Source organism: Somniosus microcephalus, chromosome 9, assembly GCF_052327205.1.
Source record: "Somniosus microcephalus isolate GS21.2 chromosome 9, FLI_Smic_1.0, whole genome shotgun sequence".
Taxonomy (NCBI): Eukaryota; Metazoa; Chordata; class Chondrichthyes; order Squaliformes; family Somniosidae; genus Somniosus; species Somniosus microcephalus.
This window is the reverse complement of record NC_140995.1, coordinates 102,204,602-102,222,813: the sequence shown is the minus strand read 5'-3', so window position 1 is coordinate 102,222,813 and position 18,212 is coordinate 102,204,602. Positions and strand designations below refer to the sequence as shown.

The 18,212-nt window shown below is 43.1% G+C and overlaps 1 long non-coding RNA gene across 1 annotated transcript; it reads left to right on the top strand.

Annotated features, from left to right (window-relative positions):
- The first annotated feature begins 231 nt into the window (after positions 1-231).
- Positions 232-9,414, top strand: LOC147112562 (uncharacterized). Its single transcript, XR_015079516.1, has 3 exons — positions 232-2,326; positions 2,441-2,643; positions 4,352-9,414. It is a non-coding gene; the product is annotated as an uncharacterized LOC147112562 (long non-coding RNA).
- The last annotated feature ends 8,798 nt before the right edge of the window (positions 9,415-18,212 follow it).

Below are 18,212 nucleotides of genomic sequence, written 5' to 3'. Positions count from 1 at the left end.
ATATCAAGTAGAATAAGAAATACATACCATTGCTCAAGTTTCAGTGCTGCAGTTTGGAACATCATCCAAACTCATTGGTGTATTACAAGCCTCTTGCAAACTTGTAACTATTATCTTACAGTGCAGAAATCTATAAATTATTACAAAACAAAAACCTATCTTGAAATTCTGTACTTTCAGGTCCTAAGTAGTTGGCTACGGTAGATTGGGAAACTACATTAAAAGGTATGATGGTAGACAAGCAATGGCTAGCATTTAAAGAATTAATACATAATTTACAACAGATATACATTCCTTTAAGGCACAAAAACCCCACAGGAAAAATGGTCCAACCGTGGCTAACAAGAGAAGTTAAAGATAGTATTAGATCAAAGGAAGAGGCTTATAATGTTGCCAAAAAGAGTAGTAAGCTTGAGGATTGGGAGGATTTTAAAATTCAGCAAAGGAGGACCAAGAAATTGATAAAGAAAGGGAAAATAGAATATGAGAGTAAACTAGCGAGGGACGTAAAAACAGACTGTAAAAGCTTCTAAGGGTATGTAAAAAGGAAAATATTAGTGAAAGTAAATGTGGGCCCCTTACAGACTGAGAGGAGAAATTATAGTGGAGAATAAGGAAATGGCAGAGAAATTAAACAAATACTTTGGCCGCGATTTTGTAAATGGATGCGGCTTGGGAGCGGGTCAGCTGGTTTCCGGGTTCCAGTCCTGCCCCCAACTGCATCCGGCCAACGGACGTGATTTTACATCAATTGGCCTTGATAAGCCCGCCCTGCGGGCTTGCCGGCCAATTAAGAGCAAGCCGGTCAGATGACATAATTTGATGATGTGTCATCTGCCGGTTTTCTTAAAGGGACCACGCACAATTTTTCTTTGATGGCTCATTTCTCAGTGTTTGACAGCATTGAGGTGCTGCAAACACTGACAGTGACACTGACACTTGGAAAACAGTGACAGGATCGGACAAAGTCAACATGGATTTACAAAAGGTAAACCGTGCTTGACTAATCTACTGGAATTTTTTGAGGATGTAACTGGTAAAATAGATAAGGGAGAACCAGTGGATGTGGTGTATTTGGACTTTCAGAAGGCTTTTGATAAGGTCCCGCATAAGAGATTAGCGTGTAAAGTTAAGGCACATGGGATTGGGGGCAAGGTATTGACTTGGATAGAGAACTGGTTGGCAGACAGAAAGCAAAGAGTTGGAATAAACGGGTCTTTTTCCGAGTGACAAGCAGTGACTAGTGGGGTACCGCAGGGATCGGTCCTTGAGCCCCAGCTATTCACAATATATATTAATGATCTAGACAAGGGAACTAGATGTAATATCTCCAGATTTGCAGACGACACAAAGCTGGGTGGGCGTGTGTGCTGTGAGGAGGATGCCGAGAAACTCCAGGATGATTTGGACAGGTTGGGTGATTGGGCAGAAGTATGGCAGATGCAATATAACGTGGATAAATGCGAGGTTATCCACTTTGGTGGCAAAAACAGGAAGGCAGATTATTATCTGAATGGCAATAGATTGGGAGAAGGGGAAGTGCAATGAGACCTGGGTGTTCTTGTGCACCAGTCGCTGAAGGTAAGCATGCAGGTGCAGCAGGCGGTTAAGAAGGCAAATGGCATGTTGGCCTTTGTAACGAGAGGGTTTGAGTACAGGAACAAGGATGTCTTGCTGCAGTTGTACAGGGCCTTGGTGAGACCGCACCTTGAGTATTGTGTGCCGTTTTGGTCGCCTTATCTGAGGAAGGATGTTCTTGCCATGGAAGGAGTTCAGCAAAGATTCACCAGGCTGATACCAGGGATGGCAGGAATGACGTATGAGGAGAGATTGGGTCGATTGGGCTTATACTCGCTGGAGTTTAGAAGAATGAGAGGGGATCTCATTGAAACTTTTAAAACTCTGAAAGGACTGGACAGACTAGATGCAGGAAGGATGTTCCCGATGACGGGGGAGTCCAGAACCAGGGGTCACAGTCTAAGGATAAGGGGTAAGCCATTTAGGACAGAAATGAGGAATTTCTTCACCCAGAGAGTGGTGAACCTGTGAAATTCTCTACCACAGAAGGCAGTAGAGGCCAATACATTAAATATATTCAAGAAGGAGTTGGATATATTTCTTAAGGCTAAAGGGATCAAGGGGTATGGGGAGAAAGCAGGGACCGGGTACTGAATTTGGATGATCGCATTGAATGGCGGAGCAGGCTCGAGGGGCCGAATGGCCTACTCCTGCTCCCATCTTCTATGTTTCTATGTTCACAGGTGAGTTCTTGCACCCAGGCTCTCCAGTGACTCCCTCCTTAGGCTAGAACAGATGGCAGCTGCAGGTGAGGTTACAGAAGCGATCTGTCACTGTCACCAATGAGGTGGACTAGACAGCCAATTCAAAACTTGTTACCTACAGAAAAGTGTAAATGCATTAAAAATGATTTTCCCAACAGTTCCTTACCTCTGAAACTCACCAGTGCACCATTGGATACGTCACACCACTTCTGCAGCTGTCATCAATGCAGAAACTTTCCAGCAGACTCACAACACGCCACACTTACCTGTTGTGGTGTCCGGACGTTGGGGAATCCGAGGCAGAAGCAGCAAAATTGAAAAAGAGCCTGTTAACCAGTATCAAGTACCTGTTAACAACCAGGTACGTGGCTATAATCCTCTTCCCGCCACTAGGTATCGGGTCCATGTGCAAATCGGGGACCCGACACTTGGGAAGATTGATTGGAGGCAGGTTGACAGCGGGTTTCGTGCCCGCTGCCAATCTTTGCAATTTTGACAGTGGTCCCGCCTCCAGTCCCGCACTCTGAGGACCAGCAAAATTCCGGCCTTTGTGTCTGTCTTCACGGAAGAAGACACAGAAAACTTCTCGGAAATAGTGGAGAACCAAAGCTCTAGCGAGAATGATGAACTGAAAGAAATTAGTATTAGTAAAAAAATAGTATTGGAGAAATTAATGGGACTGATATAGCCAATAAATCCCTTGGGTTTTGAAAGAGGTGGCTATATAGATAGTGGATGCATTGGTTGTCATTTTCCAAAATTCCATAGATTCTAGAACGGTTCCTGCGGATTGGAAGGTAGCAAATGTAACCCCACTATTTAAGAAAGGAGGGAGAGAGAAAATGTGGAACAACAGATTAGTTAGCCTGACATCAGTAGTAGGGAAAATGCTAGAATCTATTATTAAAGATGTGGGAACAGGGCACTTAGAAAATAATAATAGGAATGGGCAGAGTCGACACGGATTTATGGAAGGGAAATCGTGTTTGACAAATCTGTTAGAGTTTTTTGAGGTTGTAACTAGCAGAATAGATAAGGGAGAACCAGTGTATGTGGTGTATGTGGACTTTTAGAAGGCATTCGATAAGATGCCACACAAGAGGTTATTAAACAAAATTCAGGCTCATGGGATTGGGGGTAATATACTACCATGGATTGAGGATTGGTTAGCGGATAGAAAACAGAGTGGGAATAAACGGGTCATTTTTGGGTTGGCAGGCTGTAACTAGTGGGATACCGCAAGGATCAGTGCTTGGGCCTCGGCTATTCACAACCTAAATAAATGATTTGGATGAGGGGACCAAATGTAATACAGGTTATTAATCCCTTATCCGAAACCCATGGGGCCAGATGTGTTTCAGAATTCGGAATTTTTCGGATTTCAGAACGGTAGGGGTATCTGCAGCTCTTTTTGACATTTTCACAGTGAAATTAAACTCAAAATCACAAAATAACAAAAAATATCAGAGAGCAGCAGACGCACGTGACTGGTAGCAGCGCTGAGACACAACTGACGCCTCACACCTGCGTGGGTCAAGCATCGGCCGCAGGGGTCACAGTCTCGAAATAAGGGGTCGGCCATTTAGAACTGAGATGAGAAATTTCTTCACTCAGAGGGTGTTGAATCTTTGGAATTCTCTACCCCAGAGGGCTGTGGAGGCTCAGTCGTTGAATATATTCAAGGCAGAGATCGATAGATTTTTGGATATTAAGGGAATCGAGGGATATGGGGATAATGCAGGAAAGTGGAGATGATGTAGAAGATCAGCCATGATCTTATTGAATGGCGGCGCAGGCTCGAAGGGCCAAATGGCCTACTCCTGCTCCTATTTCTTTTGTTCTTATGTTAATTGACTAATGATAAAATTACTGTAGGCCATGCATCATATAGCACTGCTTTCATTTCAGCAACCACAGTGGAAAAATCTGTACCTCAAAGAACTTTTCATAATATTTCAGATTTACCATGAATGCTTGAAATTGTTCCTCCATTTGCAAATACTGCCCCCAAAAAATTGATCTTTTTTTTGTTTTCATCTCACTTTACACCTCATTTTGTTCCCATGCAGATAAGTTTAATGAAGAAGCCAGCACCAGATGGATTATTTTTGTTTTATTCTTGCAAAACCCCAAAATACATCTGTATGTAAAAAAATGACTTGCGTGCATTCTGTTCATCACACTTTGGGCAGCACACTTTTTTGTATACACATTTTGCATCATACGTGCACCTGACTGGCTCAGATTTCATATTCAGAATATAACTCATAGTTAAATTGATCAAATGTAGCTAAAATGGGTAGATAAACTTCCAATGAACAACTACTAAGGATGTATGAATGCAACCAATTCAGTAGCAAAAGCTACCAATATAAAAACGAAGGCAAACCAGTGAAATCCTTCAAAATATTTTTCAAGAAACATTTTTGGCTACCATCTTCATTTCTCCATCAAGCTTAGGACTTACTATTGGAATGAATGTTTGTAACATAATAATGAATTAATTTACAAGGAAATGATTAATATAATAAAATAATAGGATTGTCTGTGTTCAGAATGTCTCCATTGGAGGCCAGTGCCTGTCTCAGAAGCCTGTGTCTTTTGTTCATGGAGGTTCTTTAACCTGAATAGACTCAATAATGTAGCAGCTTACAGCTCCTAGCCTGCTTTGAGCCTGCAACTCCCAGATTGTTTATCATTGACTGGAAGACTTGCCATTTGCTGAGCATGTCAGATCTTGTTGTTTATAACCTTATCCACTCTTCCAGTCCTAGGTATCCAAAACTACTGTAGATCAAAACTCCCAAGGAAATAATTTTTATAAGCAGTGAAGGGAACCAGAATTTACCCTTTTTGCATAAAACATCGGAATATGAACTTTAAAACTTTTTTCTGGGGTATCTTTGAAAACGAGATATACTGTACACCAGCTGATCTCCTGCAACTATGATTGACAAGTACAGTAGGGAGCCGAACAAATGATGGAAAACCAATGGGTGGGAAGGACTAAAGCAGGATAACTCAAAGTATGTCTTTATATCTCGTAATGCATTCTAAATGCCTACTAGCTGCATTTCTTGTATTTATGTTTACCTCAGTACTCAAAAACAACCAGGAAAACAAAATAATTTATATGAACAATACCTGTTACACTGTCTTGGAAAAAATGGATGGTAGATTTATCTATTTCTGCCAGCATGTGGAGAAACTGCTGGGCAGTCAGCAATGATTTTAAACCATTGCTAGCTACTCCAGGTGTTGGATGTGGCCCACTGTGTGAAATTCGAGTTATGAGTGCCTAGCACACAGTCCAGTGGTGTACATAACCACAAGGGTTTTTATTTCCTCCGCATGCAGATAGACTGCAATTCCCAGAAAGTGATTCTCCTGGTGAGTACGTAATTCTCAGATTTAACATGTGACTGCTTCATCCTCTGCCAGTCAAAAGTGTCTGGTTTATTTAAACAAGATGGACAACTACAAAGCTATCTTTTGGTGGATTACAGCTGTGGTCTGAAACCATGCCAGCAGAATATATATACAACCAGGCACAAAAAGCAACTTAATCAATTATAGACTAAACAGTTAGGCCTAGAAATTGGAGGTTTTAGTGTTGGCCATTAAGGCTCGTTTTACTGAAAAAAAATGGCGCCCACCTCACATCCGTCTGCTTCTGATGGGTCCCGCAGCGGCTGCCATTTTTGGCAGATCAGCAGCGGTGCTGTTACCTGCGCTTGCCATAAGAATTTTAATTAGCAAGAGGGTGACATCAAGCGGTGTGCAATGCCGAATTGACGCATGCTCATCCATTTTGGAGCTCACCGCTCCTCTTACCACCATCTCCAAAGCATGCCCGTGCATGCAGCCATTGATGGTGCGTAGAGGCAGGAGAAAGCAACGGGGAGCTATAACTTGTACAGTAAACAGTTGCTTAGATAACTGGTAAGTATGGAGAGCTCAGACTATGTAATTGGAGTGAAAACTGCTTCCAGTGAGATGCATCAGCTCTCCCCCCTGGTCAGTCAAACAATACAGGAGGTAAATACTTTTAAAATAAACTATACTGTAAGAATCTCAGAAATAAAAAATCAAAGCTGCATTTCCTTAAATTTTATACATTGGGTTTTCTAGTTTAGGAACTGATAAAATAAGATGCAAAATTTGGAAATCTGCTTTTAAAAGGCTTAACACCATATTTTCACCAAGAGTTCTTAAAAAATTTGCTGTTTTAAAAACATTAACTGAACTCTCCTGCACGATTTACACCAGTAAACTCCTGACCAAGAGGTTCATGTTCCCCTTTAAAAAAAAATTATTTCAATTGATTTCTCATGCAACAACACATCTATGCCACAGTCTATGCCACAATGCTCCAACCCTACAAGTGCCATCAGCGGACTCAATACCTCCTGACCCAGCAAAACCCAGGAGCCGTCACCAAATAATCCGAAACAGCACATTGCCCGAGAACGCCGCACCAATCCTTCAGACGCAACCTTCGGCCTCCTGCTGAGGTTAGTGCTGGAAAGAGCACGTTGCACAAGAGATTCTGTGCTTCGCTCATGTAAATCAGCAGGCAGCACCAAAATATCGGTGTTGCCTGCACTCTTTTTGCAGGCGGTCATTAATCTTGGCACGCGTTGGCACCAGCTGTTTTCCGGCCTAATCGAATTTCTAGGCTTTAGTATTCTCAAACGGCAGTTTTGGTCTCAGCTTGATCAGACGATGTTTTGCAATATGTGCTAGGCAAAGTGTGAAAATTCTTTGTGGTACTCTCCATAAGCTCACCATTCAGGGTGCATCCACCTAGACATCAACAAGTTACGGTGCCATGCTTTGGCAATGGATGGCAAAGCACTTCCAACACCTATGCTACCAGTAGTTGCAAATATAATTTGTATTTTGTTCCCATTTCAGCTAGAACAATTTATCTTGCCAAATAATTGCAGTCAACTGTTCCTGCCCATTTAATGAGTTCTAAATTATTCTCTACTCAATTAATGCCCTTTGATGTACATGTACATTTCCAACATTGCAACAGTGATTACACTTGAAAAAGTACTGAGGTCATGAAAGGCACTATACAAATGCAAGTTCTTTCTTTACTATCGAAAAGGGTCTCGTGTAATAGAATATATCAATCTTATGTGTGCTTCTGTGTGTATTTTTGTTGTTTCATTCTGCTAGACTCGTGTATTTCTCATCACTTGTTGCTTAGGTGTTTCTGACCTTTATAATCCTCCTGTAGCCATACCACAGGAGGAGGATCCTCCTGGGGATTTATAATCTGGGAGGAGAGATCGGTAGTACTCGCTAATGTCCCTATATCAGAGTAAGAAATGTATAAACCATTGCCATGGTGGGCTAAATATATTAGAATGTGCCTTAGATGGGTATGTGATTTGAGATGTTTTAGAACCAGATCCGGGTCTGATGTCTCAAACTTTGGTGTATTATGTTCTGTTTGTTCTAGATGGCTACCTTTCTGGCTGAATTCTCACCAATGTACATCTGTGTTCACCATAGATGTAGGACAAACCTTATATCAAAATAGAACCACGAGTACTTTAAATAGATGGCCCTATGGAGGTGAAATTCTACATGTCATAAATTTGGGCCTCTATCTGACCTAAAGCCTACTTCTCTTAATTTAAATTTGCTTAATTCAAATTAACTGATAATTCCAAATTTATAACACTAAGTTTCCATTTTGCTGTGTAATGTACAGTATTTAATTAAAATTATTGGATAGTTGAATTTTTAGTGCAAAGATGACTTTGAAGTATCGGGTAGATTTAACTTTCAGCGATGGGTGGAAAGCTGGCTGTAGCAGATCAGCTGCCTGTTATATGTCTCGTCCGATGTTCCTTTCCATTGACTTCAGTGGAAAGGAACATCAGGGAGGTGTCTCACGGGCAGCTGATCCACGACGGCCAGTTTTATTCTCAGCAGTGTAAGTTAAAATCTACCCTTATGTGTTGTCAAATATATTTCTTAAATAGGTAAGAATGATGCAATTTGCTCTCAGCACCTCCTTGCTCTCTGCTGTACATCAAGTTTAGGTAATGGTTTTGAACTAATCATAGCAGATTGGCAATTATCAGAGTTTACTACTTTAACTAGCAGCAAATAAGCCCTCGACCCCCGCATTAGAAACTAGCTTTAGAGTCAGTTTGGAATAAAATAGCACACAGGTGAATTTGGTTACATAAGAAGTGCTGATAAAGAAGACATAAATATTCAGCTGTGGTGAACTGCCTCCCCCAACCACCACCCTCCCCCACCACCTGCTACGTTCACCACCGATCCATATTCATGAAAGCAAGCCTAGGAGAAGATCACCAGCGGGCTCAATAACATATACAACACCTATGGCAGGTGGCAAGAGGTCAGGAAGAGATTAAGTGGCATCAAGAAGAAAATCAAGGAAAATATAGCTTTCAATCAACAAGCTTAAAAGGTGGTACTGACAATACTCAAAAATGTTACTAGAAAGTCTGGAGAGAATAAAGAAGGCACCATCAGTGTATCTGCCAGGACCTCTGGTAAGTGTGTTTCTTACCATCTTATGCTTGCCCATCAGGTAAGAGATTTAGGGGGAAAAATTCATTATAGCCCCGTTTGGGGCGCTAACTTTTAAAAGTTGAAAAAATTAGTGCCAGGCGCTAATGTCTTTCAACATTTAAAAAATTTGGTTTTGCGCTCCAGGAAGGAAGTGTGCAGCGCTGCTGCATTGGAAGGCTCCTTCCCTCCCTTAAAACCCTACCTGGTCCCCGACGGCAGCCGCGATCTGGCCCGATCAACCTGATGCACTGCAGCAGAGTGCCGGGCTGATCGATTGCTGGAGAAGAAAACTGAGAAAAAAACAGAAACATCATTTCACATTTTTTTTTACTTACCTCGGCCACCTCGCCTTTAAGTATTGCCCTCGAAGCGCCCGGCCTCTCGATGAACGCCTCCTGCAGCTGCCGGTGTTTTCACCCAGCGATGTTGCAGGGGACGGAACCAAGGTTCGGGTCCGGAGCGCTACCGGGGCGATGCGTAAGCGATGACGTTATGATTTCCAGGCGAAGGAGATCAGAACACAACGCCATACCGCCGCCGCAAACCTCCCGCCGAATATCGTGGGAGTCGATCTTCTCGCCACGCCCGGTCGGTAAGTGATTACCGCCCTGTTATCGCCCCCCCCCCCCCCCCCGAAGGCGATAAAGGAGGCGCAAAGGTACCCAATTTCTCCCCCTTAGTCTTAGATTCTGGTGAGCCTGAATCATCTCAGTTACTGCACTCTGCCATGCTCAAGTAGTTGTCACTGCTGCAGTACACTAGCTACCTGGGATAGTACCTGTTGAGAGTCACTCTAACCCTGTGTGCTTACCGGCCGCCCTTTCCTCTTCCTCTCCGCCCCCTCTTCCTGGTGAACTGCAAAGTACTCACCAATAATTACTGGACCCATCCTCTGGTACAGAAAGCTCCTTTGCACCACTCACTTCTATCACTGCTGTGGTAACAGTTTGACACTTTCTCCTTTGTTGAGGTAACCAATGTCATTTCTCACCTGGAATAAATTACTCACTTTTCATTTTGAATCTGCAGACTGCAGTACAAATTCATCATTAAATCATCTTTAACAAATATTTTTTTTTGCTTTTTGACAGCCGTTTTTGGAAGGTTACAAATGTTCAGACCAGTGTTAAATATTTTTTGATATGAAGAACTATCCTTTGGCACTGCCTCCTGATATTTCACTACTCTTTATTTATGTTTACTTTACTTTTGCTAAAATTAGTGAAGGGAGATGTATCAAACCCTTTGTGTTATCTTTACAAAACAATCTGCACCTTCCAGACGCCAGAGCACAATTGCATCACCTACCACACGAGAAGACAGTAAGATGGGCGGAACAGGTTCGAGGGGCAGAATGGCCTACTCCTGTTCCTATGTAACCAAGATTAATATACTAGGCAGCAGCAGAGAGATAGAGATAACTGCACCTCCACAACTTGGTGAGGCACTAGCACAGGATCGAACATAGCCTGGAAAAGGTAGCATCTCCACTAGCTGAATGTGGTTTGGAGATGCCACAAAGGTGATAGACCCAAGGTCAAATAGGGGACTGGCATGGACAGAATCATTGGTCTCAAAGTTTCAAACTGAGGGCAGAATACTAATGCTAGATTGGTCAGAATGAAGATAACCATTTTAATGACTTCCATTTCTGACATCCATAATGTGCTGGACCAACAGTTGCCTAAATATTGATCCAGGGACTGAGCAACAAAGAGGCATTACTCCGCAAAGCTTTTGACTGCTACTTTGTCTGATATGGTGTCTGTTGTCCAGTGAGGCCTGCAGTCAGGGTTTGACAGTATTGGAGAAAGAAGGATTTTTCTCACCTAACAGGGGCAAGTGCAGAAGCAGGATATTGAACTTATGCCATCAGCCTGTACCTTATATCATGCAACCTGGGCTACATTTCCTCTGGTACCCTCCTCGGCAATAGTTTGAGGTATTCCTCACCCTGATACTCCACCATTAAGGAGGGACACTAATCCCGTCATCATTCCCTATAAGCAGTGTGAAGTTTTGTAGTCAGACATCCCACTTTTCACTGCTGGTGCAGCTATCAGAAATGTAGTGCATAAACTACTACCACAGGCAAATGTGCAAAGAGAAGAAATATATGGTTAACACAGGACAAAACCACAAACTACATAGAGAACAAACATATTGCAATCATGCAAAGCCTGCAAGTAATTTGTTTATAGATTAAAATATCTTTGTGTCCCCTCTATTACATGTATTTATAATTGGGTATAGAGCAACAGTATAAGTTTATATATTTGGAACACTTGCTGGCTTGACAAAAGGAGAAAAATAGGCTTAGCTATGGCTGATGTTTTACTGTACCTTGTAATTGTAAACTACAACCCTGTGTAATGTTTTCTTTGGACGCTAGGTTATTTTGATGCATGAGTATGTGTGGCCTGGTATCAGCTGGACCAGTGTATGATGTTAGTCGTTGGGTCATGGGAAATTCTTTTTGCTGAAAATGGTGCCAATCACACTTTCTCAAATGTCCCATCGGTCCCATTCCTCATCTGAAAGGATGCTGGTAACCATCAAAGAACACCCTTCAAAGTTGCTGCGTTGCTGCTGATTTGACAGATACTTCATCTACTTAGTGCCAGCTCTTAGTTGAACTTATGAGTGATAGGCCTGTAGGCTTTTTAAGTATGAGGAAATTGCAATGGGGTCCATTTAATTTCATCAACTCCCAGTTAATGAGACACTGATGACATTGGATGTCATTTCTTCCATGATGGATTGAAATGCAGCCAATCACTGGCCCAACGTTTATGTCAGAGAGGGAGTTATGCATTTCAGGCTCTGATCCATCATCCTGTGCACCTGGCCAGTACCACTGTGGATTTTCTACTGTTGCTTGAATGCTGTTACCTTGCTGACCTCTGTGTCTGCCCTCTTCGCTGATGAAACCTCAGCCTTTGAGCTAAAACTGACCTTTCCAGGTCACCCTTGACCAATGGCAGTGCCTGGCTCTTCAAGCCAGATGAGTGCTGTTACGTTCTATAACTCAATACTGGCAAAACTGAAACCATCCTGTTTGGTTCTCACCAGAAACTCTGCATCTTAGTCTCATTTAATTTTTATCCCCAGTTGTCCCATTAAGGTTGAAGCATTTAAAATGTCCTGTTTGATCCTGAGTTGAGTTGAAACCCCACATCTAGTCAGTCATCAAGACCACTTCCTTCCACTTTTGTACAATCACAACCACTTTGCAGAACCCCTCAGCCCCACCGAAAACTCTGACACCCACATCACAATCCATACCATGTCTCACTTAGCTCTCACACTTATCTCTACTCATTCCTAGCTGTCAGCATATTGATTACAAAATCGTTGTCCTCATTTACAGATCCATAATGGTCTTACACCACCTTACCTCTGGAAACTTCAGCACCCTCCAGCATTAACAGATCATAGTCTTGTGGATGTGTAATATGTTCTGCAGACAAAATCAATCAGTAATGCAGGCTCCTACATCAGCTGTCATACCCTCCACCCTGAAAAACGATGCCACTTTTTTTCACTGTCTCAGAGAGTTCTTTCAGTTGCTAACATTTTACTCCTGTTGCTCTCCTAGATTCACAGTTTAATGCAGATTTCTGCTTGGTGGTTTTCTTGACATCATTAAACCAAATCCCAAATTCTTGCCAGTCTGGAGATTCGTTTGTTCAACTGTCCCATTAATTCCCAGGCCTCCCTTATGGTATGTGCATCAGAAGATCAAGAACAGAAATTTGGTTGGTTAGCGCCTCCCGTTAGCGCCTCCGGAGGGGGGGGGGCGTTAACGTGGCGCTAACGACTTACCACCCGGGCGCAGCGATGGTACCGCCGCCCGTGAAATACACCTGGTGGTTTGCAGCGGCGGTAACCCCTAGCACCACGTTCTCCTGCGCCCAGAGATCGTGACGCCATCTGGCTGCGCAGAGCCCCGGACCCGAAATTCGGTTCCGCCCCTGCAGCTTCGCCAGACGATAAAACCGACAGGTGCAGGAGGCGTTGTTCGGGAGGCCGGGCACTTCGGGAGTACTAATTAAAGGTAAGGCCGCTGGTCTTCAGGAGAAATGTGTTTCCTTCCTTTAGGGTGCATTTTGAAAATGTTTAAATGGGGCGATTGATCAGCCCTGCACTCTGTTAGCGTGCTTGGAGCTGATCGTCGAGGATCCCGGCTGCCTCGGCGACGAGTGTGATCGTCCAACTGCAGAGCCTGCAGCAATGACCCTTCCCTTTAAGGGAGGGAAGGAGCCCTTGGATCTCGGCAACGCTGCTGTGGTCATTGTGCAGTGCTGCACCTCTACCGCCCCACCCTGCTTGGTTTAGCGCTCCAGAAGGGAAGTGCTAGCGCTTGATTTAGTGCTCCACTTCCTTCCTGGAGCGCTATCACTGAACTTACCGAAAGCTGAGAATGATTAGCGCTTGGTGCTAATTTTTCCAGCTTTCAAAATTTAATGTTCCAAACGGAGCGACACCGAATTTTTCACCCCAGTTTTCATTATACAAGACCAGGATCAATTCAGGCTTCATAAATCTGTTCTTCCTACTTACATTTTTGATAGAAAGAAATAATTTTCATTTATATAACACCTTTCATGACCTCAGTATGTTCTACAGTGCTTCACAGCCAGTGAAGGATTTTTGAAGCACAGTCACTGATGTAATTTGGGGAAATAACATCCATCAATTTGCGCACACCAAGATCCCACAAACAGCAATGAGATAAATGACCAGATAATTTGTTTTAGTGATGTTGGTTGAGGGATAAATGTTGGCCAGCACACCAGGAAAACTCCCTTGCTCCTCTTCGAATAATGCCAATTTCTGGGATGTGACCACTGGGAACCTCTGCCTCTGACCCTGTCAGTGTATGTTAGATTGGGGGAGATTCCCTGTTTTACATTTTTCTTGGGGGGAGGGTTACTTGTGCCACTATGGGTGCATCTTAGGCACTTGCCATTGTGAAGGGGCTGAAAAAGCACCGTTGAAAAGCTGTTCTAGAGATTAATGGTGCCACTGACATTGAACATAAAAATTTATTGCCTTCATCATCTCTCTTTATATATTTATCCGAGGTGAGGACTGAGGAAACTCCCATCTTGCTGCTTCCTTTCCTCTTGGCCGCTTCCATTTATCCTGAAGCAAAGTTCTGTGGCAACATTTCTCAAAGATTGGGACCGAGCGTATCTAGGTCCTAACCTGATCTGCAGCTGCAGGTTTTCTGCTGCACTTCAGCCTGATTTATGGCCAATTGTAGTTTACTTTTCTTTAGTCAACATGTGAGGTGAGGCAGGATGAGGTGACCGACTGTCAGGCATTTTTAATTATAAAAGAAAATATGATAGAGATATTTGCACTATCAATCTAAATGATTCTCAGTGAATTAGAGACAGTCGCCTAAGCTCATGGTTCAACGTTCAGTTGCTGAACAAACCATGAGTTTTGCTCTTGCAGTTTGCAATATCATCCAAGCTTCCTCTAAATGGACTACTGTCTAATAACAGCCACCCAATATCCTCCATGTATGTGCAACTATGAGCAGGGACTAAAGCTTGGCATGTCCTTTAGTCAGATAGTTTACAGCAATGATAGTTAATCATAAAAACCATAATCATAAATAGTTTATTCATACAAAATCTAGCGTGGGAAAAAAATCTCATTGTAGTACAAATCACATGATGTCATACATCATCAGTTTCAGAAACATTATTAATTTTAAAACTTTTTCTCCTACTTTGTTCCATCTCTGCTGTGCACATACTCTGATGTACAATGGTAAGAAATATTGGAATAAATATTGTTAAAGCAAAAGCTTCAGTACATTTTGTGAAGAATCAAAAAAAGCTTTTCAGTGAGCTTGATGCAATAGTTTAGCCTGAATCTTTGTGCTCCGGTTCATGAACGAGAAACAACACGGCTCAAATCAATTGCTGCTTTGCCAGCACCCATTCTTCCAAGAGTACAGTACCTTGAAAACAATTGACACATAATTTACACTTTCACAACTTTATAAGGTCAGTCTAACATTTTTTTCCAAAGAAACATAATTAGAAAAGAAAACAAATTAAATTAGTTTATATGAATCTGCCAGAGCAGTACATAATACATACTTTTGACCATTAGAAATCAGGAAAAGCTTTGTTTGTGAATACATGCATGGTAAAGGTGTACCTGATTAGATACAGTTTTATTGTTTACTTAGTCCAATTGAATGAAGCTTAAAAAGGCGATTTCAGCTTTGGAATTGTGCCAGTTAGTTTGAATGGACCGTCTATACCCTATTTTGGCCAGATTTCTACAGTGGCTTGAAAAAGCTAAAACCTTGGTTGTCAAATGCACAGACTGGGAAACAATCTTCTGATGATTTCCAGCATTTTCTCGTTAATTGTTTTTGGATATGGTACTTCTCTTTTATGTGTGTTGCATTTAAAGTCATGTTACAGTGAACCATTCCAATTTTATAATCTTTTTAAACATTGCTTACTCAAGTCAGAAATACACAGCCTGATTTTCATTTCCATTCATTTAATTGTAAATTAAAATTGGGCTGTTTCTACAATGGTCGGCCAATCCACAATGCCAGTTTTACGTCCGGCAGTGAGTTGAAAATCTACCTCACTCTCTTGATCTCAAATGGAATTCCCATTTCTCTTTCATTGATAAAGGTGCATATTTTTTCAGCTCAAGGGGGGAAAATTGGCTCGCGCCTCCTTTGGGGCGATGCCCCAAAAAGGTTAGTGCCCCTGTGCCCGAAATTCAATTGGAGCACCCCAAGCAGGAGGCAGGGCGCTACTGGAAGCGCTCCCCCTCCCTCTTGGGGTGCTCCCATTGAATATCGCGGCGCTACATGCAGCAGCGCCATGCGCACTGGCACGTAGCACCGCATCACTGCAGGTCTCCCTCCCCTGATTAAAGGGGAGGGGCCTAGCGCAGCACGCACCGGGGCCCTGCTGGACCACCGGGGAGCAGGGTGCCGGTAAAAGAGCCCGGCACTCAAGAGGAGTGCCGGGCTGACGGACCGCAACCGGCACCCCGCAGCAGGAGGCCAGAGGGGGCTGGTGCTGGCAGGTGGCCCAAATGAAAAGGCCGCCCGGCACCTGCCCTTTAATTATCGCCGCCCCGGCCACAAAAACGCCCCCACTGACCCTGTCAGACATAGCGTCCGGCGGTAGGTCAGGGGGCACGAGGCAAGTTTGCGGTCAGGGCACGAGTGGGGTGCTGCGCACGGCGATGACGTCATCGCCGGAGGCGCAGCACCGCGGGGCGCTACCGGCTACTGCCACCGCTAACCTGCTGAATTTCGCAGGAGGTGTCAGCGGCGTCCGGGCGCTAGTTGCTTTACGAGGGAACGCTAACAGGAGGCACAAAGGAACCAAATTTTCCCCCCCAAATCTACCCAAGCTTTGAATACTGCTCCTATAAGTCAGAAGGCTTTTTTTTAATGCTTCTGCACATGGTTACGGACAAAAAGTGGAGTTGTAGGACTAAGCATGACTGCTCTTTCAAAGAGCTAGCACAGGCATGATGGGCCGAATGGCTGTAAGTTGCTCTTATTCTATGGTGATAGAAAAGCTAATAAGTGTTCCCTTTGTCATCTTTAGCCTCCAGTCTCGCTGTTTCCATTGCAGACACTTTCCCGACTGCCTCTATTCTTGTGACTATAGTCCGTATTCCTTTGAACTTTACAGTGTTGTTCCTCCTAAGCTGTAAATATGCCATCCTATGCACTCTTCCTCCTCTTTGCATTTGAACTGTGTTGAAATCAACAATTATCACACTGCCTCCTACTCTTTAACTTATTCCTTTGCAGGACCTGAAAACTGGAACTCCTTACCTCCCTTAATCATCTTCCTACAAATTTCAGGCTTTTCAAGACTCAAGTTTTGTGTCACCTACTCATTACTGTCTAATTGATCTTGTCCCCTCTTCTACTTTTTTCGATATTGGTGGTGCCTGAACTATAGGTTTTGGTCTTTTGCCTTGCTTTCTCAGTTTATCAATGAGGTATCCATTAGCAAATGTGGAAAAGGATTTGGGTGTAAATATTCTCCATTCAATCAAAGTATTCAGTCAGCCTGAAGCTATTATCCAGATTACTAATTGAATATGAAGATGTGTCTCAAGGACATTTGATTACAAGTCAGAACAAGCTATTCTATTCTTGTGTAGATTGTTTGTGAGGCTGCTTTTGGAATATTAGGATACGTTTGGCAAGACTCCATTTGCAACATGGAGCCATTCTGGCTGGGTGTACAGGATCGGACACACGAGGCTAGCATGCCCGATTCATAGCACAGCAAAAAAAAATTATTGTGTTTTGGAGGCCATACTGCTGACCAGTGCAGAGTGATTGAAGCTTTGAATCTTATGCAAATCCGTCCCATCCTGGATTTTGCATGTTTTCTGCTGCCTCCTCCCCTTGTGTGCAGATCACTCATATAAAATGTGTGCATGACTATTTGGTTGGCCAACCTTTAGAAGTTCTTAAAGGTGTGTTGGATTTTTCATTCTTGGTTGGAAACTTTGATTTTTTTTTCACTTACTAGCTAATTTCATCTGTATTTTTATTGCTTCATTACTTCATTTTGCTGTATTCACCTGATTTTTTTTTCATTGTGAGACTTTCAATCATCCCTCCTTTCCCTACACAGTTGTACCTGCAGCTGTAATTTTACTTGTAGCAAAAAGGTGCTTGGAATGAGAATTCTTTTGGGGTTCCAATGGTGCTCCATGATTTGGAGGATGAATTCACATGGAAACGCGTATTGGAAGTCGGAAGTGTGATTATACCTTTGATTTTTCTGTGCGCACTTTTCCTTGCTCCAGGATTTTTAGTTTTACCTGGACGTGGCAGATGGGACTTGTCTACGCCGCCTCCGCTTCAAAGGCAAGCTGCTTCTGAGCTATGCCTTGAGGCCAATCTGCAGACAACTTTGGTAACAGGAATGGTCCCAGCCATGGCTCTAAAGGTCACCATTGCATTATGCTTTTATACGACTACATCCTTCCAAGCCATCACAGAGGACATAAGTCAGATCTGATATTTAGTCATTGATTGATGCATCAAGCAAGTGATGGAAGCCATGTTTGCAAGGGGCAGCACCATCACCATTTTACCTGTAGAAAGAAGGGCTCAGCTCCACAAGATGCAGAGGTTTTCCTTGGTGGTAGGATTCCCAGGATTCCCCCAGAAATACTGGGGGAGAATTGCAACTGTCTACAGCTGAAGTTCTTTTTACTCTACCCCAAAAATGGGCTTTAATGTAACCAGCGTGACGTTTTACACTTCCTGCAACAATTATCGTTATGTTCCCTCTGGTTGAAATTGCCAATCATTATTGCTGAAAAGTGGCA